This window comes from Silurus aristotelis, assembly GCF_946808225.1.
Source record: "Silurus aristotelis genome assembly, chromosome: 7".
Classification (NCBI taxonomy): Eukaryota; Metazoa; Chordata; class Actinopteri; order Siluriformes; family Siluridae; genus Silurus; species Silurus aristotelis.
The window spans coordinates 17,742,554-17,767,690 of record NC_139580.1 but is presented as its reverse complement, the minus strand read 5'-3'; positions in this window follow the sequence as shown (position 1 = coordinate 17,767,690).

The window sequence follows — 25,137 nt, the reverse complement described above, 5'->3', positions numbered from 1 at the left end:
CACTATGTAACTTATATTAAAAGTAGGCCAAACAAGTTTAAAAAAAAAAAAAGACAAATAAATGAAGCAATCTTTTAAACAGGTCTCTCTAATTAACAAATTGATTTACAGTTTAATAGCACAAAGTAGACAAACTATTATATTAAAAAATAATAATAATAATAATACCATGCCACAGCTGGTGGCTTGAACCCATAACCTTGTGGGGACCTGCTGACCAGTAAACCTATGCTTAACCCACTGAGCTATTAGATCTGTCTTGTGCAAGCAGTCAATAAGCCTAATGAACCAGCATAGCTTCTTTTCCATACTTCAACACTATGTAACATATTAAAAGTAGGCCAAACAAGTTTTAAAAAAATAAAAAAAATAAATGAAGCAATCTTTTAAACAGGTCTCTCTAATTAACAAATCGATTTACAGCTTAATATCACAAAGTAGACAAACTATTATATTAAAAAAATAAAAAATCCTACCATGCCAAAGCTGGGGCTTGAACCAACAACCTTGTGGGGACCTGCTGACCAGTAAACCTCTGCTTAACCCACTGAGCTATTAGATCTGTCTTGTGCAAGCAGTCAATAAGCCTAATGAACCAGCATAGCTTCTTTTCCATACTTCAACACTATGTAACATATTAAAAGTAGGCCAAACAAGTTTAAAAAAAAAAAAGACAAATAAATGAAGCAATCTTTTAAACAGGTCTCTCTAATTAACAAATTGATTTACAGTTTAATATCACAAAGTAGACAAACTATTATATAAAAAAAATAAAAAATCCTACCATGCCAAAGCTGGGGCTTGAACCAACAACCTTGTGGGGACTTGCTGACCAGTAAACCTATGCTTAACCCACTGAGCTATTAGATCCGTCTTGTGCAAGCAGTCAATAAGCCTAATGAACCAGCATAGCTTCTTTTCCATACTTCAACACTATGTAACTTATATTAAAAGTAGGCCAAACAAGTTTAAAAAAGGACAAATAAATGAAGCAATCTTTTAAACAGGTCTATCTAATTAACAAATTGATTTACAGTGTAATATCACAAAGTAGACAAACTATTATATAAAAAAAATAAAAAATCCTACCATGCCAAAGCTGGGGCTTGAACCAACAACCTTGTGGGGACCTGCTGACCAGTAAACCTATGTTTAACCCACTGAGCTATTAGATCTGTCTTGTGCAAGCAGTCAATAAGCCTAATGAACCAGCATAGCTTCTTTTCCATACTTCAACACTATGTAACTTATATTAAAAGTAGGCCAAACAAGTTTAAAAAAAAAAAAGACAAATAAATGAAGCAATCTTTTAAACAGGTCTCTCTAATTAACAAATCGATTTACAGCTTAATATCACAAAGTAGACAAACTATTATATTAAAAAAATAAAAAATCCTACCATGCCAAAGCTGGGGCTTGAACCAACAACCTTGTGGGGACCTGCTGACCAGTAAACCTATGCTTAACCCACTGAGCTATTAGATCTGTCTTGTGCAAGCAGTCAATAAGCCTAATGAACCAGCATAGCTTCTTTTCCATACTTCAACACTATGTAACTTATATTAAAAGTAGGCCAAACAAGTTTAAAAAAAAAAAAGACAAATAAATGAAGCAATCTTTTAAACAGGTCTCTCTAATTAACAAATCGATTTACAGCTTAATATCACAAAGTAGACAAACTATTATATAAAAAAAATAAAAAATCCTACCATGCCAAAGCTGGGGCTTGAACCAACAACCTTGTGTGGACCTGCTGACCAGTAAACCTATGCTTAACCCACTGAGCTATTAGATCTGTCTTATGCAAGCAGTTAATAAGCCTAATGAACCAGCATAGCTTCTTTTCCATACTTCAACACTATGTAACTTATATTAAAAGTAGGCCAAACAAGTTTAAAAAAAAAAAAAGACAAATAAATGAAGCAATCTTTTAAACAGGTCTCTCTAATTAACAAATTGATTTACAGTTTAATAGCACAAAGTAGACAAACTATTATATTAATAAAAAATCCTACCATGCCAAAGCTTGGGCTTGAACCCACATCCTTGTGGGGACCTGCTGACCAGTAAACCTATGCTTAACCCACTGAGCTATTAGATCTGTCTTGTGCAAGCAGTCAATAAGCCTAATGAACCAGCATAGCTTCTTTTCCATACTTCAACACTATGTAACTTATATTAAAAGTAGGCCAAACAAGTTTTAAAAAAAAAAAGACAAATAAATGAAGCAATCTTTTAAACAGGTCTCTCTAATTAACAAATCGATTTACAGTTTAATATCACAAAGTAGACAAACTATTATATTAAAAAATAATAATAATAATAATACCATGCCACAGCTGGTGGCTTGAACCCATAACCTTGTGGGGACCTCCTGACCAGTAAACCTATGCTTAACCCACTGAGCTATTAGATCTATCTTGTGCAAGCAGTCAATAAGCCTAATGAACCAGCATAGCTTCTTTTCCATACTTCAACACTATGTAACTTATATTAAAAGTAGGCCAAACAAGTTTTAAAAAAAAAAGACAAATAAATGAAGCAATCTTTTAAACAGGTCTCTCTAATTAACAAATCGATTTACAGTTTAATATCACAAAGTAGACAAACTATTATATTAAAAAAATAAAAAATCCTACCATGCCAAAGCTGGGGCTTGAACCAACAACCTTGTGGGGACCTGCTGACCAGTAAACCTATGCTTAACCCACTGAGCTATTAGATCTGTCTTGTGCAAGCAGTCAATAAGCCTAATGAACCAGCATAGCTTCTTTTCCATACTTCAACACTATGTAACATATTAAAAGTAGGCCAAACAAGTTTAAAAAAAAAAAAGACAAATAAATGAAGCAATCTTTTAAACAGGTCTCTCTAATTAACAAATTGATTTACAGTTTAATATCACAAAGTAGACAAACTATTATATAAAAAAAATAAAAAATCCTACCATGCCAAAGCTGGGGCTTGAACCAACAACCTTGTGGGGACTTGCTGACCAGTAAACCTATGCTTAACCCACTGAGCTATTAGATCCGTCTTGTGCAAGCAGTCAATAAGCCTAATGAACCAGCATAGCTTCTTTTCCATACTTCAACACTATGTAACTTATATTAAAAGTAGGCCAAACAAGTTTAAAAAAGGACAAATAAATGAAGCAATCTTTTAAACAGGTCTATCTAATTAACAAATTGATTTACAGTGTAATATCACAAAGTAGACAAACTATTATATAAAAAAAATAAAAAATCCTACCATGCCAAAGCTGGGGCTTGAACCAACAACCTTGTGGGGACCTGCTGACCAGTAAACCTATGCTTAACCCACTGAGCTATTAGATCTGTCTTGTGCAAGCAGTCAATAAGCCTAATGAACCAGCATAGCTTCTTTTCCATACTTCAACACTATGTAACTTATATTAAAAGTAGGCCAAACAAGTTTAAAAAAAAAAAACAAATAAATGAAGCAATCTTTTAAACAGGTCTCTCTAATTAACAAATCGATTTACAGCTTAATATCACAAAGTAGACAAACTATTATATTAAAAAAAATAAAAAATCCTACCATGCCAAAGCTGGGGCTTGAACCAACAACCTTGTGGGGACCTGCTGACCAGTAAACCTATGCTTAACCCACTGAGCTATTAGATCTGTCTTGTGCAAGCAGTCAATAAGCCTAATGAACCAGCATGGCTTGTTTTCCATACTTCAACACTATGTAACTCATATTAAAAGTGGGCCAAACAAGAAAAAAATAAAAAAAAAATACAAATAAAAGAAGCAATCTTTTAAACAGGTCTCTTTAATTAACAAATTGATTTACAGTTTAATAGCACAAAGTAGACAAACTATTATATTAATAAAAAATAAAAAATCCTACCATGCCAAAGCTGGGGCTTGAACCCACAACCTTGTGGGGACCTGCTGACCAGTAAACCTATGCTTAACCCACTGAGCTATTAGATCTGTCCTGTGCAAGCAGTCAATAAGCCTAATGAACCAGCATAGCTTCTTTTCCATACTTCAACACTATGTAACATATTAAAAGTGGGCCAAACAAGTAAAAAAAAAAAAAGACAAATAAAAGAAGCAATCTTTTAAACAGGAAGCAATATTTTAAACAGGTCTCTTTAATTAACAAATTAATTTACAGTTTAATATCACAAAGTAGACAAACTATTATATTAAAAAAATAAAAAATCCTACCATGCCAAAGCTGGGGCTTGAACCCACAACCTTGTGGGGACCTGCTGACCAGTAAACCTATGCTTAACCCACTGAGCTATTAGTTTAATATCACAAAGTATACAAACTATTATATTAAAAAATAATAATAATAATAATACCATGCCACAGCTGGTGGCTTGAACCCATAACCTTGAGAGGACCTGCTGACCAGTAAACCTATGCTTAACCCCCTGAGCTATTAGATCTGTCTTGTGCAAGCAGTCAATAAGCCTAATGAACCAGCATAGCTTCTTTTCCATACTTCAACACTATGTAACTTATATTAAAAGTAGGCCAAACAAGTTAAAAAAAAAAAAGACAAATAAATGAAGCAATCTTTTAAACAGGTCTCTTTAATTAACAAATTGATTTACAGTTTAATATCACAAAGTAGACAAACTATTATATTAAAAAAATAAAAAATCCTACCATGCCACAGCTGGTGGCTTGAACCCATAACCTTGTGGGGACCTGCTGACCAGTAAACCTATGCTTAACCCACTGAGCTATTAGATCTGTCTTGTGCAAGCAGTCAATAAGCCTAATGAACCAGCATAGCTGCTTTTCCATACTTCAACACTATGTAACATATTAAAAGTAGGCCAAACAAGTTTAAAAAAAAAAAAGACAAATAAATGAAGCAATCTTTTAAACAGGTCTCTCTAATTAACAAATCGATTTACAGCTTAATATCACAAAGTAGACAAACTATTATATTAAAAAAATAAAAAATCCTACCATGCCAAAGCTGGGGATTGAACCAACAACCTTGTGGGGACCTGCTGACCAGTAAACCTATGCTTAACCCACTGAGCTATTAGATCTGTCTTGTGCAAGCAGTCAATAAGCCTAATGAACCAGCATAGCTTCTTTTCCATACTTCAACACTATGTAACTTATATTAAAAGTAGGCCAAACAAGTTTAAAAAAAAAAAAGACAAATAAATGAAGCAATCTTTTAAACAGGTCTCTCTAATTAACAAATCGATTTACAGCTTAATATCACAAAGTAGACAAACTATTATATAAAAAAAATAAAAAATCCTACCATGCCAAAGCTGGGGCTTGAACCAACAACCTTGTGGGGACCTGCTGACCAGTAAACCTATGCTTAACCCACTGAGCTATTAGATCTGTCTTGTGCAAGCAGTTAATAAGCCTAATGAACCAGCATAGCTTCTTTTCCATACTTCAACACTATGTAACTTATATTAAAAGTAGGCCAAACAAGTTTAAAAAAAAAAAAAGACAAATAAATGAAGCAATCTTTTAAACAGGTCTCTCTAATTAACAAATTGATTTACAGTTTAATAGCACAAAGTAGACAAACTATTATATTAATAAAAAATCCTACCATGCCAAAGCTGGGGCTTGAACCCACAAACTTGTGGGGACCTGCTGACCAGTAAACCTATGCTTAACCCACTGAGCTATTAGATCTGTCTTGTGCAAGCAGTCAATAAGCCTAATGAACCAGCATAGCTTCTTTTCCATACTTCAACACTATGTAACTTATATTAAAAGTAGGCCAAACAAGTTTTAAAAAAAAAAAGACAAATAAATGAAGCAATCTTTTAAACAGGTCTCTCTAATTAACAAATCGATTTACAGTTTAATATCACAAAGTAGACAAACTATTATATTAAAAAATAATAATAATAATAATACCATGCCACAGCTGGTGGCTTGAACCCATAACCTTGTGGGGACCTGCTGACCAGTAAACCTATGCTTAACCCAATGAGCTATTAGATCTGTCTTGTGCAAGCAGTCAATAAGCCTAATGAACCAGCATAGCTTCTTTTCCATACTTCAACACTATGTAACTTATATTAAAAGTAGGCCAAACAAGTTTTAAAAAAAAAAGACAAATAAATGAAGCAATCTTTTAAACAGGTCTCTCTAATTAACAAATCGATTTACAGCTTAATATCACAAAGTAGACAAACTATTATATTAAAAAAATAAAAAATCCTACCATGCCAAAGCTGGGGCTTGAACCAACAACCTTGTGGGGACCTGCTGACCAGTAAACCTCTGCTTAACCCACTGAGCTATTAGATCTGTCTTGTGCAAGCAGTCAATAAGCCTAATGAACCAGCATAGCTTCTTTTCCATACTTCAACACTATGTAACATATTAAAAGTAGGCCAAACAAGTTTAAAAAAAAAAAAGACAAATAAATGAAGCAATCTTTTAAACAGGTCTCTCTAATTAACAAATTGATTTACAGTTTAATATCACAAAGTAGACAAACTATTATATAAAAAAAATAAAAAATCCTACCATGCCAAAGCTGGGGCTTGAACCAACAACCTTTTGGGGACTTGCTGACCAGTAAACCTATGCTTAACCCACTGAGCTATTAGATCTGTCTTGTGCAAGCAGTCAATAAGCCTAATGAACCAGCATAGCTTCTTTTCCATACTTCAACACTATGTAACTTATATTAAAAGTAGGCCAAACAAGTTTAAAAAAGGACAAATAAATGAAGCAATCTTTTAAACAGGTCTATCTAATTAACAAATTGATTTACAGTGTAATATCACAAAGTAGACAAACTATTATATAAAAAAAATAAAAAATCCTACCATGCCAAAGCTGGGGCTTGAACCAACAACCTTGTGGGGACCTGCTGACCAGTAAACCTATGTTTAACCCACTGAGCTATTAGATCTGTCTTGTGCAAGCAGTCAATAAGCCTAATGAACCAGCATAGCTTCTTTTCCATACTTCAACACTATGTAACTTATATTAAAAGTAGGCCAAACAAGTTTAAAAAAAAAAAAGACAAATAAATGAAGCAATCTTTTAAACAGGTCTCTCTAATTAACAAATCGATTTACAGCTTAATATCACAAAGTAGACAAACTATTATATTAAAAAAATAAAAAATCCTACCATGCCAAAGCTGGGGCTTGAACCAACAACCTTGTGGGGACCTGCTGACCAGTAAACCTATGCTTAACCCACTGAGCTATTAGATCTGTCTTATGCAAGCAGTTAATAAGCCTAATGAACCAGCATAGCTTCTTTTCCATACTTCAACACTATGTAACTTATATTAAAAGTAGGCCAAACAAGTTTAAAAAAAAAAAAAGACAAATAAATGAAGCAATCTTTTAAACAGGTCTCTCTAATTAACAAATTGATTTACAGTTTAATAGCACAAAGTAGACAAACTATTATATTAATAAAAAATCCTACCATGCCAAAGCTTGGGCTTGAACCCACAACCTTGTGGGGACCTGCTGACCAGTAAACCTATGCTTAACCCACTGAGCTATTAGATCTGTCTTGTGCAAGCAGTCAATAAGCCTAATGAACCAGCATAGCTTCTTTTCCATACTTCAACACTATGTAACTTATATTAAAAGTAGGCCAAACAAGTTTTAAAAAAAAAAAGACAAATAAATGAAGCAATCTTTTAAACAGGTCTCTCTAATTAACAAATCGATTTACAGTTTAATATCACAAAGTAGACAAACTATTATATTAAAAAATAATAATAATAATAATACCATGCCACAGCTGGTGGCTTGAACCCATAACCTTGTGGGGACCTCCTGACCAGTAAACCTATGCTTAACCCACTGAGCTATTAGATCTATCTTGTGCAAGCAGTCAATAAGCCTAATGAACCAGCATAGCTTCTTTTCCATACTTCAACACTATGTAACTTATATTAAAAGTAGGCCAAACAAGTTTTAAAAAAAAAAGACAAATAAATGAAGCAATCTTTTAAACAGGTCTCTCTAATTAACAAATCGATTTACAGCTTAATATCACAAAGTAGACAAACTATTATATTAAAAAAATAAAAAATCCTACCATGCCAAAGCTGGGGCTTGAACCAACAACCTTGTGGGGACCTGCTGACCAGTAAACCTCTGCTTAACCCACTGAGCTATTAGATCTGTCTTGTGCAAGCAGTCAATAAGCCTAATGAACCAGCATAGCTTCTTTTCCATACTTCAACACTATGTAACTTATATTAAAAGTAGGCCAAACAAGTTTAAAAAAAAAAACAAATAAATGAAGCAATCTTTTAAACAGGTCTCTCTAATTAACAAATCGATTTACAGCTTAATATCACAAAGTAGACAAACTATTATATTAAAAAAAATAAAAAATCCTACCATGCCAAAGCTGGGGCTTGAACCAACAACCTTGTGGGGACCTGCTGACCAGTAAACCTATGCTTAACCCACTGAGCTATTAGATCTGTCTTGTGCAAGCAGTCAATAAGCCTAATGAACCAGCATGGCTTGTTTTCCATACTTCAACACTATGTAACTCATATTAAAAGTGGGCCAAACAAGAAAAAAATAAAAAAAAAAATACAAATAAAAGAAGCAATCTTTTAAACAGGTCTCTTTAATTAACAAATTGATTTACAGTTTAATAGCACAAAGTAGACAAACTATTATATTAATAAAAAATAAAAAATCCTACCATGCCAAAGCTGGGGCTTGAACCCACAACCTTGTGGGGACCTGCTGACCAGTAAACCTATGCTTAACCCACTGAGCTATTAGATCTGTCCTGTGCAAGCAGTCAATAAGCCTAATGAACCAGCATAGCTTCTTTTCCATACTTCAACACTATGTAACATATTAAAAGTGGGCCAAACAAGTAAAAAAAAAAAAAGACAAATAAAAGAAGCAATCTTTTAAACAGGAAGCAATATTTTAAACAGGTCTCTTTAATTAACAAATTGATTTACAGTTTAATATCACAAAGTAGACAAACTATTATATTAAAAAAATAAAAAATCCTACCATGCCAAAGCTGGGGCTTGAACCCACAACCTTGTGGGGACCTGCTGACCAGTAAACCTATGCTTAACCCACTGAGCTATTAGTTTAATATCACAAAGTATACAAACTATTATATTAAAAAATAATAATAATAATAATACCATGCCACAGCTGGTGGCTTGAACCCATAACCTTGAGAGGACCTGCTGACCAGTAAACCTATGCTTAACCCCCTGAGCTATTAGATCTGTCTTGTGCAAGCAGTCAATAAGCCTAATGAACCAGCATAGCTTCTTTTCCATACTTCAACACTATGTAACTTATATTAAAAGTAGGCCAAACAAGTTAAAAAAAAAAAAAAGACAAATAAATGAAGCAATCTTTTAAACAGGTCTCTTTAATTAACAAATTGATTTACAGTTTAATATCACAAAGTAGACAAACTATTATATTAAAAAAATAAAAAATCCTACCATGCCACAGCTGGTGGCTTGAACCCATAACCTTGTGGGGACCTGCTGACCAGTAAACCTATGCTTAACCCACTGAGCTATTAGATCTGTCTTGTGCAAGCAGTCAATAAGCCTAATGAACCAGCATAGCTTCTTTTCCATACTTCAACACTATGTAACTTATATTAAAAGTAGGCCAAACAAGTTTAAAAAAAAAAAAAGACAAATAAATGAAGCAATCTTTTAAACAGGTCTCTCTAATTAACAAATTGATTTACAGTTTAATAGCACAAAGTAGACAAACTATTATATTAATAAAAAATCCTACCATGCCAAAGCTGGGGCTTGAACCCACAACCTTGTGGGGACCTGCTGACCAGTAAACCTATGCTTAACCCACTGAGCTATTAGATCTGTCTTGTGCAAGCAGTCAATAAGCCTAATGAACCAGCATAGCTTCTTTTCCATACTTCAACACTATGTAACTTATATTAAAAGTAGGCCAAACAAGTTTTAAAAAAAAAAAGACAAATAAATGAAGCAATCTTTTAAACAGGTCTCTCTAATTAACAAATCGATTTACAGTTTAATATCACAAAGTAGACAAACTATTATATTAAAAAATAATAATAATAATAATACCATGCCACAGCTGGTGGCTTGAACCCATAACCTTGTGGGGACCTGCTGACCAGTAAACCTATGCTTAACCCACTGAGCTATTAGATCTGTCTTGTGCAAGCAGTCAATAAGCCTAATGAACCAGCATAGCTTCTTTTCCATACTTCAACACTATGTAACTTATATTAAAAGTAGGCCAAACAAGTTTTAAAAAAAAAAGACAAATAAATGAAGCAATCTTTTAAACAGGTCTCTCTAATTAACAAATCGATTTACAGCTTAATATCACAAAGTAGACAAACTATTATATTAAAAAAATAAAAAATCCTACCATGCCAAAGCTGGGGCTTGAACCAACAACCTTGTGGGGACCTGCTGACCAGTAAACCTCTGCTTAACCCACTGAGCTATTAGATCTGTCTTGTGCAAGCAGTCAATAAGCCTAATGAACCAGCATAGCTTCTTTTCCATACTTCAACACTATGTAACATATTAAAAGTAGGCCAAACAAGTTTAAAAAAAAAAAAGACAAATAAATGAAGCAATCTTTTAAACAGGTCTCTCTAATTAACAAATTGATTTACAGTTTAATATCACAAAGTAGACAAACTATTATATAAAAAAAATAAAAAATCCTACCATGCCAAAGCTGGGGCTTGAACCAACAACCTTGTGGGGACTTGCTGACCAGTAAACCTATGCTTAACCCACTGAGCTATTAGATCTGTCTTGTGCAAGCAGTCAATAAGCCTAATGAACCAGCATAGCTTCTTTTCCATACTTCAACACTATGTAACTTATATTAAAAGTAGGCCAAACAAGTTTAAAAAAGGACAAATAAATGAAGCAATCTTTTAAACAGGTCTATCTAATTAACAAATTGATTTACAGTGTAATATCACAAAGTAGACAAACTATTATATAAAAAAAATAAAAAATCCTACCATGCCAAAGCTGGGGCTTGAACCAACAACCTTGTGGGGACCTGCTGACCAGTAAACCTATGTTTAACCCACTGAGCTATTAGATCTGTCTTGTGCAAGCAGTCAATAAGCCTAATGAACCAGCATAGCTTCTTTTCCATACTTCAACACTATGTAACTTATATTAAAAGTAGGCCAAACAAGTTTAAAAAAAAAAAAGACAAATAAATGAAGCAATCTTTTAAACAGGTCTCTCTAATTAACAAATCGATTTACAGCTTAATATCACAAAGTAGACAAACTATTATATTAAAAAAATAAAAAATCCTACCATGCCAAAGCTGGGGCTTGAACCAACAACCTTGTGGGGACCTGCTGACCAGTAAACCTATGCTTAACCCACTGAGCTATTAGATCTGTCTTGTGCAAGCAGTCAATAAGCCTAATGAACCAGCATAGCTTCTTTTCCATACTTCAACACTATGTAACTTATATTAAAAGTAGGCCAAACAAGTTTAAAAAAAAAAAAGACAAATAAATGAAGCAATCTTTTAAACAGGTCTCTCTAATTAACAAATCGATTTACAGCTTAATATCACAAAGTAGACAAACTATTATATAAAAAAAATTAAAAATCCTACCATGCCAAAGCTGGGGCTTGAACCAACAACCTTGTGGGGACCTGCTGACCAGTAAACCTATGCTTAACCCACTGAGCTATTAGATCTGTCTTGTGCAAGCAGTTAATAAGCCTAATGAACCAGCATAGCTTCTTTTCCATACTTCAACACTATGTAACTTATATTAAAAGTAGGCCAAACAAGTTTAAAAAAAAAAAAAGACAAATAAATGAAGCAATCTTTTAAACAGGTCTCTCTAATTAACAAATTGATTTACAGTTTAATAGCACAAAGTAGACAAACTATTATATTAATAAAAAATCCTACCATGCCAAAGCTGGGGCTTGAACCCACAACCTTGTGGGGACCTGCTGACCAGTAAACCTATGCTTAACCCACTGAGCTATTAGATCTGTCTTGTGCAAGCAGTCAATAAGCCTAATGAACCAGCATAGCTTCTTTTCCATACTTCAACACTATGTAACTTATATTAAAAGTAGGCCAAACAAGTTTTAAAAAAAAAAAGACAAATAAATGAAGCAATCTTTTAAACAGGTCTCTCTAATTAACAAATCGATTTACAGTTTAATATCACAAAGTAGACAAACTATTATATTAAAAAATAATAATACCATGCCACAGCTGGTGGCTTGAACCCATAACCTTGTGGGGACCTGCTGACCAGTAAACCTATGCTTAACCCACTGAGCTATTAGATCTATCTTGTGCAAGCAGTCAATAAGCCTAATGAACCAGCATAGCTTCTTTTCCATACTTCAACACTATGTAACTTATATTAAAAGTAGGCCAAACAAGTTTTAAAAAAAAAAGACAAATAAATGAAGCAATCTTTTAAACAGGTCTCTCTAATTAACAAATCGATTTACAGCTTAATATCACAAAGTAGACAAACTATTATATTAAAAAAATAAAAAATCCTACCATGCCAAAGCTGGGGCTTGAACCAACAACCTTGTGGGGACCTGCTGACCAGTAAACCTCTGCTTAACCCACTGAGCTATTAGATCTGTCTTGTGCAAGCAGTCAATAAGCCTAATGAACCAGCATAGCTTCTTTTCCATACTTCAACACTATGTAACTTATATTAAAAGTAGGCCAAACAAGTTTAAAAAAGGACAAATAAATGAAGCAATCTTTTAAACAGGTCTATCTAATTAACAAATTGATTTACAGTGTAATATCACAAAGTAGACAAACTATTATATAAAAAAAATAAAAAATCCTACCATGCCAAAGCTGGGGCTTGAACCAACAACCTTGTGGGGACCTGCTGACCAGTAAACCTATGCTTAACCCACTGAGCTATTAGATCTGTCTTGTGCAAGCAGTCAATAAGCCTAATGAACCAGCATAGCTTCTTTTCCATACTTCAACACTATGTAACTTATATTAAAAGTAGGCCAAACAAGTTTAAAAAAAAAAACAAATAAATGAAGCAATCTTTTAAACAGGTCTCTCTAATTAACAAATCGATTTACAGCTTAATATCACAAAGTAGACAAACTATTATATTAAAAAAAATAAAAAATCCTACCATGCCAAAGCTGGGGCTTGAACCAACAACCTTGTGGGGACCTGCTGACCAGTAAACCTATGCTTAACCCACTGAGCTATTAGATCTGTCTTGTGCAAGCAGTCAATAAGCCTAATGAACCAGCATGGCTTGTTTTCCATACTTCAACACTATGTAACTCATATTAAAAGTGGGCCAAACAAGAAAAAAATAAAAAAAAAATACAAATAAAAGAAGCAATCTTTTAAACAGGTCTCTTTAATTAACAAATTGATTTACAGTTTAATAGCACAAAGTAGACAAACTATTATATTAATAAAAAATAAAAAATCCTACCATGCCAAAGCTGGGGCTTGAACCCACAACCTTGTGGGGACCTGCTGACCAGTAAACCTATGCTTAACCCACTGAGCTATTAGATCTGTCCTGTGCAAGCAGTCAATAAGCCTAATGAACCAGCATAGCTTCTTTTCCATACTTCAACACTATGTAACATATTAAAAGTGGGCCAAACAAGTAAAAAAAAAAAAAGACAAATAAAAGAAGCAATCTTTTAAACAGGAAGCAATATTTTAAACAGGTCTCTTTAATTAACAAATTGATTTACAGTTTAATATCACAAAGTAGACAAACTATTATATTAAAAAAATAAAAAATCCTACCATGCCAAAGCTGGGGCTTGAACCCACAACCTTGTGGGGACCTGCTGACCAGTAAACCTATGCTTAACCCACTGAGCTATTAGTTTAATATCACAAAGTATACAAACTACTATATTAAAAAATAATAATAATAATAATACCATGCCACAGCTGGTGGCTTGAACCCATAACCTTGAGAGGACCTGCTGACCAGTAAACCTATGCTTAACCCCCTGAGCTATTAGATCTGTCTTGTGCAAGCAGTCAATAAGCCTAATGAACCAGCATAGCTTCTTTTCCATACTTCAACACTATGTAACTTATATTAAAAGTAGGCCAAACAAGTTAAAAAAAAAAAAAGACAAATAAATGAAGCAATCTTTTAAACAGGTCTCTTTAATTAACAAATTGATTTACAGTTTAATATCACAAAGTAGACAAACTATTATATTAAAAAAATAAAAAATCCTACCATGCCACAGCTGGTGGCTTGAACCCATAACCTTGTGGGGACCTGCTGACCAGTAAACCTATGCTTAACCCACTGAGCTATTAGATCTGTCTTGTGCAAGCAGTCAATAAGCCTAATGAACCAGCATAGCTGCTTTTCCATACTTCAACACTATGTAACTTATATTAAAAGTAGGCCAAACAAGTTTAAAAAAAAAAAAGACAAATAAATGAAGCAATCTTTTAAACAGGTCTCTCTAATTAACAAATCGATTTACAGCTTAATATCACAAAGTAGACAAACTATTATATTAAAAAAATAAAAAATCCTACCATGCCAAAGCTGGGGATTGAACCAACAACCTTGTGGGGACCTGCTGACCAGTAAACCTATGCTTAACCCACTGAGCTATTAGATCTGTCTTGTGCAAGCAGTCAATAAGCCTAATGAACCAGCATAGCTTCTTTTCCATACTTCAACACTATGTAACTTATATTAAAAGTAGGCCAAACAAGTTTAAAAAAAAAAAAGACAAATAAATGAAGCAATCTTTTAAACAGGTCTCTCTAATTAACAAATCGATTTACAGCTTAATATCACAAAGTAGACAAACTATTATATAAAAAAAATAAAAAATCCTACCATGCCAAAGCTGGGGCTTGAACCAACAACCTTGTGGGGACCTGCTGACCAGTAAACCTATGCTTAACCCACTGAGCTATTAGATCTGTCTTGTGCAAGCAGTTAATAAGCCTAATGAACCAGCATAGCTTCTTTTCCATACTTCAACACTATGTAACTTATATTAAAAGTAGGCCAAACAAGTTTAAAAAAAAAAAAAGACAAATAAATGAAGCAATCTTTTAAACAGGTCTCTCTAATTAACAAATTGATTTACAGTTTAATAGCACAAAGTAGACAAACTATTATATTAATAAAAAATCCTACCATGCCAAAGCTTGGGCTTGAACCCACAACCTTGTGGGGACCTGCTGACCAGTAAACCTATGCTTAACCCACTGAGCTATTAGATCTGTCTTGTGCAAGCAGTCAATAAGCCTAATGAACCAGCATAGCTTCTTTTCCATACTTCAACACTATGTAACTTATATTAAAAGTAGGCCAAACAAGTTTTAAAAAAAAAAAGACAAATAAATGAAGCATTTTTTTAAACAGGTCTCTCTAATTAACAAATCGATTTACAGTTTAATATCACAAAGTAGACAAACTATTATATTAAAAAAAAATAATAATAATAATACCATGCCACAGCTGGTGGCTTGAACCCATAACCTTGTGGGGACCTGCTGACCAGTAAACCTATGCTTAACCCACTGAGCTATTAGATCTGTCTTGTGCAAGCAGTCAATAAGCCTAATGAACCAGCATAGCTTCTTTTCCATACTTCAACACTATGTAACTTATATTAAAAGTAGGCCAAACAAGTTTAAAAAAAAAAAAGACAAATAAATGAAGCAATCTTTTAAACAGGTCTCTCTAATTAACAAATCGATTTACAGCTTAATATCACAAAGTAGACAAACTATTATATTAAAAAAATAAAAAATCCTACCATGCCAAAGCTGGGGCTTGAACCAACAACCTTGTGGGGACTTGCTGACCAGTAAACCTATGCTTAACCCACTGAGCTATTAGATCTGTCTTGTGCAAGCAGTCAATAAGCCTAATGAACCAGCATAGCTTCTTTTCCATACTTCAACACTATGTAACTTATATTAAAAGTAGGCCAAACAAGTTTAAAAAAGGACAAATAAATGAAGCAATCTTTTAAACAGGTCTCTTTAATTAACAAATTGATTTACAGTTTAATATCACAAAGTAGACAAACTATTATATTAAAAAAATAAAAAATCCTACCATGCCACAGCTGGTGGCTTGAACCCATAACCTTGTGGGGACCTGCTGACCAGTAAACCTATGCTTAACCCACTGAGCTATTAGATCTGTCTTGTGCAAGCAGTCAATAAGCCTAATGAACCAGCATAGCTTCTTTTCCATACTTCAACACTATGTAACTTATATTAAAAGTAGGCCAAACAAGTTAAAAATAAAAAAAATACAAATAAAAGAAGCAATCTTTTAAACAGGTCTCTTTAATTAACAAATTGATTTACAGTTTAATAGCACAAAGTAGACAAACTATTATATTAATAAAAAATAAAAAATCCTACCATGCAAAAGCTGGGGCTTGAACCCACAACCTTGTGGGGACCTGCTGACCAGTAAACCTATGCTTAACCCACTGAGCTATTAGATCTGTCCTGTGCAAGCAGTCAATAAGCCTAATGAACCAGCATAGCTTATTTTCCATACTTCAACACTGTAACATATTAAAAGTGGGCCAAACAAGTAAAAAAAAAAAAGACAAATAAAAGAAGCAATCTTTTAAACAGGAAGCAATATTTTTAAGTTTAAAAAAGGACAAATAAATGAAGCAATATTTTAAACAGGTCTCTCTAATTAACAAATTGATTTACAGTTTAATATCACAAAGTAGACAAACTATTATATAAAAAAAATAAAAAATCCTACCATGCCAAAGCTGGGGCTTGAACCCACAACCTTGTGGTGACCTGCTGACCAGTAAACCTATGCTTAACCCACTGAGCTATTAGATCTGTCTTGTGCAAGCAGTCAATAAGCCTAATGAACCAGCATAGCTTTTTTTCCATACTTCAACACTATGTAACTTATATTAAAAGTAGGCCAAACAAGTTTTAAAAAAAAAAAGACAAATAAATGAAGCAATCTTTTAAACAGGTCTCTCTAATTAACAAATCGATTTACAGTTTAATATCACAAAGTAGACAAACTATTATATTAAAAAATAATAATAATAATAATACCATGCCACAGCTGGTGGCTTGAACCCATAACCTTGTGGGGACCTGCTGACCAGTAAACCTATGCTTAACCCACTGAGCTATTAGATCTGTCTTGTGCAAGCAGTCAATAAGCCTAATGAACCAGCATAGCTTCTTTTCCATACTTCAACACTATGTAACTTATATTAAAAGTAGGCCAAACAAGTTTTAAAAAAAAAAGACAAATAAATGAAGCAATCTTTTAAACAGGTCTCTCTAATTAACAAATCGATTTACAGCTTAATATCACAAAGTAGACAAACTATTATATTAAAAAAATAAAAAATCCTACCATGCCAAAGCTGGGGCTTGAACCAACAACCTTGTGGGGACCTGCTGACCAGTAAACCTCTGCTTAACCCACTGAGCTATTAGATCTGTCTTGTGCAAGCAGTCAATAAGCCTAATGAACCAGCATAGCTTCTTTTCCATACTTCAACACTATGTAACTTATATTAAAAGTAGGCCAAACAAGTTTAAAAAAAAAAAAAAGACAAATAAATGAAGCAATCTTTTAAACAGGTCTCTCTAATTAACAAATTGATTTACAGTTTAATATCACAAAGTAGACAAACTATTATATAAAAAAAATAAAAAATCCTACCATGCCAAAGCTGGGGCTTGAACCAACAACCTTGTGGGGACTTGCTGACCAGTAAACCTATGCTTAACCCACTGAGCTATTAGATCTGTCTTGTGCAAGCAGTCAATAAGCCTAATGAACCAGCATAGCTTCTTTTCCATACTTCAACACTATGTAACTTATATTAAAAGTAGGCCAAACAAGTTAAAAATAAAAAAAATACAAATAAAAGAAGCAATCTTTTAAACAGGTCTCTTTAATTAACAAATTGATTTACAGTTTAATAGCACAAAGTAGACAAACTATTATATTAATAAAAAATAAAAAATCCTACCATGCAAAAGCTGGGGCTTGAACCCACAACCTTGTGGGGACCTGCTGACCAGTAAACCTATGCTTAACCCACTGAGCTATTAGATCTGTCCTGTGCAAGCAGTCAATAAGCCTAATGAACCAGCATAGCTTCTTTTCCATACTTCAACACTATGTAACATATTAAAAGTGGGCCAAACAAGTAAAAAAAAAAAAAGACAAATAAAAGAAGCAATCTTTTAAACAGGAAGCAATATTTTAAACAGGTCTCTTTAATTAACAAATTGATTTACAGTTTAATATCACAAAGTAGACAAACTATTATATTAAAAAAATAAAAAATCCTACCATGCCAAAGCTGGGGCTTGAACCCACAACCTTGTGGGGACCTGCTGACCAGTAAACCTATGCTTAACCCACTGAGCTATTAGTTTAATATCACAAAGTATACAAACTATTATATTAAAAAATAATAATAATAATAATACCATGCCACAGCTGGTGGCTTGAACCCATAACCTTGAGAGGACCTGCTGACCAGTAAACCTATGCTTAACCCCCTGAGCTATTAGATCTGTCTTGTGCAAGCAGTCAATAAGCCTAATGAACCAGCATAGCTTCTTTTCCATACTTCAACACTATGTAACTTATATTAAAAGTAGGCCAAACAAGTTTAAAAAAAAAAAAGACAAATAAATGAAGCAATCTTTTAAACAGGTCTCTTTAATTAACAAATTGATTTACAGTTTAATATCACAAAGTAGACAAACTATTATATTAAAAAAATAAAAAATCCTACCATGCCACAGCTGGTGGCTTGAACCCATAACCTTGTGGGGACCTGCTGACCAGTAAACCTATGCTTAACCCACTGAGCTATTAGATCTGTCTTGTGCAAGCAGTCAATAAGCCTAATGAACCAGCATAGCTGCTTTTCCATACTTCAACACTATGTAACTTATATTAAAAGTAGGCCAAACAAGTTTAAAAAAAAAAAAGACAAATAAATGAAGCAATCTTTTAAACAGGTCTCTCTAATTAACAAATCGATTTACAGCTTAATATCACAAAGTAGACAAACTATTATATTAAAAAAATAAAAAATCCTACCATGCCAAAGCTGGGGCTTGAACCCACAACCTTGTGGGGACCTGCTGACCAGTAAACCTATGCTTAACCCACTGAGCTATTAGTTTAATATCACAAAGTATACAAACTATTATATTAAAAAATAATAATAATAATAATAATACCATGCCACAGCTGGTGGCTTGAACCCATAACCTTGAGAGGACCTGCTGACCAGTAAACCTATGCTTAACCCCCTGAGCTATTAGATCTGTCTTGTGCAAGCAGTCAATAAGCCTAATGAACCAGCATAGCTTCTTTTCCATACTTCAACACAATGTAACTTATATTAAAAGTAGGCCAAACAAGTTAAAAAAAAAAAAAGACAAATAAATGAAGCAATCTTTTAAACAGGTCTCTTTAATTAACAAATTGATTTACAGTTTAATATCACAAAGTAGACAAACTATTATATTAAAAAAATAAAAAATCCTACCATGCCACAGCTGGTGGCTTGAACCCATAACCTTGTGGGGACATGCTGACCAGTAAACCTATGCTTAACCCACTGAGCTATTAGATCTGTCTTGTGCAAGCAGTCAATAAGCCTAATGAACCAGCATAGCTGCTTTTCCATACTTCAACACTATGTAACTTATATTAAAAGTAGGCCAAACAAGTTTAAAAAAAAAAAAGACAAATAAATGAAGCAATCTTTTAAACAGGTCTCTCTAATTAACAAATCGATTTACAGCTTAATATCACAAAGTAGACAAACTATTATATTAAAAAAATAAAAAATCCTACCATGCCAAAGCTGGGGATTGAACCAACAACCTTGTGGGGACCTGCTGACCAGTAAACCTATGCTTAACCCACTGAGCTATTAGATCTGTCTTGTGCAAGCAGTCAATAAGCCTAATGAACCAGCATAGCTTCTTTTCCATACTTCAACACTATGTAACTTATATTAAAAGTAGGCCAAACAAGTTTAAAAAAAAAAAAGACAAATAAATGAAGCAATCTTTTAAACAGGTCTCTCTAATTAACAAATCGATTTACAGCTTAATATCACAAAGTAGACAAACTATTATATTAAAAAAAAAAAAAATCCTACCATGCCAAAGCTGGGGCTTGAACCAACAACCTTGTGGGGACTTGCTGACCAGTAAACCTATGCTTAACCCACTGAGCTATTAGATCTGTCTTGTGCAAGCAGTCAATAAGCCTAATGAACCAGCATAGCTTCTTTTCCATACTTCAACACTATGTAACTTATATTAAAAGTAGGCCAAACAAGTTTAAAAAAGGACAAATAAATGAAGCAATCTTTTAAACAGGTCTCTTTAATTAACAAATTGATTTACAGTTTAATATCACAAAGTAGACAAACTATTATATTAAAAAAATAAAAAATCCTACCATGCCACAGCTGGTGGCTTGAACCCATAACCTTGTGGGGACCTGCTGACCAGTAAACCTATGCTTAACCCACTGAGCTATTAGATCTGTCTTGTGCAAGCAGTCAATAAGCCTAATGAACCAGCATAGCTTCTTTTCCATACTTCAACACTATGTAACTTATATTAAAAGTAGGCCAAACAAGTTAAAAATAAAAAAAATACAAATAAAAGAAGCAATCTTTTAAACAGGTCTCTTTAATTAACAAATTGATTTACAGTTTAATAGCACAAAGTAGACAAACTATTATATTAATAAAAAATAAAAAATCCTACCATGCAAAAGCTGGGGCTTGAACCCACAACCTTGTGGGGACCTGCTGACCAGTAAACCTATGCTTAACCCACTGAGCTATTAGATCTGTCCTGTGCAAGCAGTCAATAAGCCTAATGAACCAGCATAGCTTATTTTCCATACTTCAACACTGTAACATATTAAAAGTGGGCCAAACAAGTAAAAAAAAAAAAGACAAATAAAAGAAGCAATCTTTTAAACAGGAAGCAATATTTTTAAGTTTAAAAAAGGACAAATAAATGAAGCAATATTTTAAACAGGTCTCTCTAATTAACAAATTGATTTACAGTTTAATATCACAAAGTAGACAAACTATTATATTAAAAAAATAAAAAATCCTACCATGCCAAAGCTGGGGCTTGAACCCACAACCTTGTGGGGACCTGCTGACCAGTAAACCTATGCTTAACCCACTGAGCTATTAGTTTAATATCACAAAGTATACAAACTATTATATTAAAAAATAATAATAATAATAATAATACCATGCCACAGCTGGTGGCTTGAACCCATAACCTTGAGAGGACCTACTGACCAGTAAACCTATGCTTAACCCCCTGAGCTATTAGATCTGTCTTGTGCAAGCAGTCAATAAGCCTAATGAACCAGCATAGCTTCTTTTCCATACTTCAACACTATGTAACTTATATTAAAAGTAGGCCAAACAAGTTAAAAAAAAAAAAAGACAAATAAATGAAGCAATCTTTTAAACAGGTCTCTTTAATTAACAAATTGATTTACAGTTTAATATCACAAAGTAGACAAACTATTATATTAAAAAAATAAAAAATCCTACCATGCCACAGCTGGTGGCTTGAACCCATAACCTTGTGGGGACATGCTGACCAGTAAACCTATGCTTAACCCACTGAGCTATTAGATCTGTCTTGTGCAAGCAGTCAATAAGCCTAATGAACCAGCATAGCTGCTTTTCCATACTTCAACACTATGTAACTTATATTAAAAGTAGGCCAAACAAGTTTAAAAAAAAAAAAGACAAATAAATGAAGCAATCTTTTAAACAGGTCTCTCTAATTAACAAATCGATTTACAGCTTAATATCACAAAGTAGACAAACTATTATATTAAAAAAATAAAAAATCCTACCATGCCAAAGCTGGGGATTGAACCAACAACCTTGTGGGGACCTGCTGACCAGTAAACCTATGCTTAACCCACTGAGCTATTAGATCTGTCTTGTGCAAGCAGTCAATAAGCCTAATGAACCAGCATAGCTTCTTTTCCATACTTCAACACTATGTAACTTATATTAAAAGTAGGCCAAACAAGTTTAAAAAAAAAAAAGACAAATAAATGAAGCAATCTTTTAAACAGGTCTCTCTAATTAACAAATCGATTTACAGCTTAATATCACAAAGTAGACAAACTATTATATTAAAAAAATAAAAAATCCTACCATGCCAAAGCTGGGGCTTGAACCAACAACCTTGTGGGGACCTGCTGACCAGTAAACCTATGCTTAACCCACTGAGCTATTAGATCTGTCTTGTGCAAGCAGTCAATAAGCCTAATGAACCAGCATAGCTTCTTTTCCATACTTCAACACTATGTAACTTATATTAAAAGTAGGCCAAACAAGTTTAAAAAAGGACAAATAAATGAAGCAATCTTTTAAACAGGTCTCTTTAATTAACAAATTGATTTACAGTTTAATATCACAAAGTAGACAAACTATTATATTAAAAAAATAAAAAATCCTACCATGCCACAACTGGTGGCTTGAACCCATAACCTTGTGGGGACCTGCTGACCAGTAAACCTATGCTTAACCCACTGAGCTATTAGATCTGTCTTGTGCAAGCAGTCAATAAGCCTAATGAACCAGCATAGCTTCTTTTCCATACTTCAACACTATGTAACTTATATTAAAAGTAGGCCAAACAAGTTAAAAATAAAAAAAATACAAATAAAAGAAGCAATCTTTTAAACAGGTCTCTTTAATTAACAAATTGATTTACAGTTTAATAGCACAAAGTAGACAAACTATTATATTAATAAAAAAAAAAAAATCCTACCATGCAAAAGCTGGGGCTTGAACCCACAACCTTGTGGGGACCTGCTGACCAGTAAACCTATGCTTAACCCACTGAGCTATTAGATCTGTCCTGTGCAAGCAGTCAATAAGCCTAATGAACCAGCATAGCTTATTTTCCATACTTCAACACTGTAACATATTAAAAAGTGGGCCAAACAAGTAAAAAAAAAAAAGACAAATAAAAGAAGCAATCTTTTAAACAGGAAGCAATATTTTTAAGTTTAAAAAAGGACAAATAAATGAAGCAATATTTTAAACAGGTCTCTCTAATTAACAAATTGATTTACAGTTTAATATCACAAAGTAGACAAACTATTATATAAAAAAAATAAAAAATCCTACCATGCCAAAGCTGGGGCTTGAACCAACAACCTTGTGGGGACCTGCTGACCAGTAAACCTATGCTTAACCCACTGAGCTATTGGATCTGTCTTGTGCAAGCAGTTAATAAGCCTAATGAACCAGCATAGCTTCTTTTCCATACTTCAACACTATGTAACTTATATTAAAAGTAGGCCAAACAAGTTTAAAAAAAAAAAAAGACAAATAAATGAAGCAATCTTTTAAACAGGTCTCTCTAATTAACAAATTGATTTACAGTTTAATAGCACAAAGTAGACAAACTATTATATTAATAAAAAATCCTACCATGCCAAAGCTGGGGCTTGAACCCACAACCTTGTGGGGACCTGCTGACCAGTAAACCTATGCTTAACCCACTGAGCTATTAGATCTGTCTTGTGCAAGCAGTCAATAAGCCTAATGAACCAGCATAGCTTCTTTTCCATACTTCAACACTATGTAACTTATATTAAAAGTAGGCCAAACAAGTTTTAAAAAAAAAAAGACAAATAAATGAAGCAATCTTTTAAACAGGTCTCTCTAATTAACAAATCGATTTACAGTTTAATATCACAAAGTAGACAAACTATTATATTAAAAAATAATAATAATAATAATACCATGCCACAGCTGGTGGCTTGAACCCATAACCTTGTGGGGACCTGCTGACCAGTAAACCTATGCTTAACCCACTGAGCTATTAGATCTGTCTTGTGCAAGCAGTCAATAAGCCTAATGAACCAGCATAGCTTCTTTTCCATACTTCAACACTATGTAACTTATATTAAAAGTAGGCCAAACAAGTTTTAAAAAAAAAAGACAAATAAATGAAGCAATCTTTTAAACAGGTCTCTCTAATTAACAAATCGATTTACAGCTTAATATCACAAAGTAGACAAACTATTATATTAAAAAAATAAAAAATCCTACCATGCCAAAGCTGGGGCTTGAACCAACAACCTTGTGGGGACCTGCTAACCAGTAAACCTCTGCTTAACCCACTGAGCTATTAGATCTGTCTTGTGCAAGCAGTCAATAAGCCTAATGAACCAGCATAGCTTCTTTTCCATACTTCAACACTATGTAACTTATATTAAAAGTAGGCCAAACAAGTTTAAAAAAAAAAAAAGACAAATAAATGAAGCAATCTTTTAAACAGGTCTCTCTAATTAACAAATTGATTTACAGTTTAATATCACAAAGTAGACAAACTATTATATAAAAAAAATAAAAAATCCTACCATGCCAAAGCTGGGGCTTGAACCAACAACCTTGTGGGGACCTGCTGACCAGTAAACCTATGCTTAACCCACTGAGCTATTAGATCTGTCTTGTGCAAGCAGTCAATAAGCCTAATGAACCAGCATAGCTTCTTTTCCATACTTCAACACTATGTAACTTATATTAAAAGTAGGCCAAACAAGTTTTAAAAAAAAAAGACAAATAAATGAAGCAATCTTTTAAACAGGTCTCTCTAATTAACAAATCGATTTACAGCTTAATATCACAAAGTAGACAAACTATTATATTAAAAAAATAAAAAATCCTACCATGCCAAAGCTGGGGCTTGAACCAACAACCTTGTGGGGACCTGCTAACCAGTAAACCTCTGCTTAACCCACTGAGCTATTAGATCTGTCTTGTGCAAGCAGTCAATAAGCCTAATGAACCAGCATAGCTTCTTTTCCATACTTCAACACTATGTAACTTATATTAAAAGTAGGCCAAACAAGTTTAAAAAAAAAAAAAGACAAATAAATGAAGCAATCTTTTAAACAGGTCTCTCTAATTAACAAATTGATTTACAGTTTAATATCACAAAGTAGACAAACTATTATATAAAAAAAATAAAAAATCCTACCATGCCAAAGCTGGGGCTTGAACCAACAACCTTGTGGGGACTTGCTGACC